The following is a 1,087-nucleotide window of genomic DNA, read 5'->3' as shown; positions in this document are numbered from 1 at the left end:
TAGGGAAATTTTGTTTTTTAAAACAGCTGACAGAAAATAAGTTGACTTGTATTTTTATGTGTTACTGCAGTCATAAAATTAACACTGCTAGGATTTTGTTGACTGCATTGCAAATGATGTTTGCATGTCCACAACTTTGCCTTCCTGGAAGGGTGGTGGTAGCGTTTTGGTTTGCTTTCAAAATTTAACCCAAAGATGTAAAGCTTCTAGTCAGAAATAAACATCCATAATCTGGAATAAGGTAATGACCAAAAATCTTTCAACATGTCTGTTTAGAGGTAAACTTAATGTGATACTAACTAAAGTATCATCTAAATAGTGGAGAGAAGAGTGAAATTATAAGAAAAAACTGAGCAGCTTTGAGATAAAGAATGCTACAAAATAAGGTAAATTAGCATAGCCCTTGCAGCCTTTATCTTAGCTTCTAGTCTGACAGGAGGATATTGACTGCTGATAAAATCAGGGTAGGAAAGCAGCACTTCTGTTAACGTGTTACGATTTTGGATCTTGAAACAGACGTTACTCTTCTCTCTCTCAAGCATCAAGAAAATGATTGATATCTCATCTTGCTTGAAAACCACCCAACCAGCTGTAATTACCTGTTAGTTACAGTTCTAGAGAGATGGCTAATTACTTGTAATTAAAAGTAATATTTTTGTACAGCTCTGCTATCTCGGGAATTGTTTTAAACTTGCTCTATGCTTGCTTCCAGTTTTCTGCAGTTCGGTTTAGGGAGGAGGAATTTGCACAGCACTTTGCAATAGCAACAGGTCTTAAGAGTATTAAGGATGAAATTCTCAAGAGTCTTCATGTCGCGGATGGAAATGGAATCATTACTGTATTTTTGAACTCCTGCTAACGTCATTGACACCCACCTACAGTCCACTAGAAATATAAGTGCAGAGATCAGTTTGTTCACAGATTTCAAGGAGACTAACCAAGAAGGGGCAAGCCAGAGCCAAACTCACGGGTAAGCTTTATTTTAAAGAGAGCGTGGAAGGGAGAATTATTTCTTCTCTTTTTTTCCCCCCTTGAATCAAGTTGTGCAGTGGGTTTCTAGTATGTTATACCAGGCTGTGTTGTTACT

The sequence above is a fragment of the Buceros rhinoceros genome, unplaced genomic scaffold (genome assembly GCF_000710305.1).
Source record: "Buceros rhinoceros silvestris isolate BGI_N320 unplaced genomic scaffold, ASM71030v1 scaffold17916, whole genome shotgun sequence".
In the NCBI taxonomy this organism is placed as follows: domain Eukaryota; kingdom Metazoa; phylum Chordata; class Aves; order Bucerotiformes; family Bucerotidae; genus Buceros; species Buceros rhinoceros.
The sequence above is the reverse complement of the archived record's forward strand: the minus strand, read 5'-3'. Positions refer to the sequence as shown.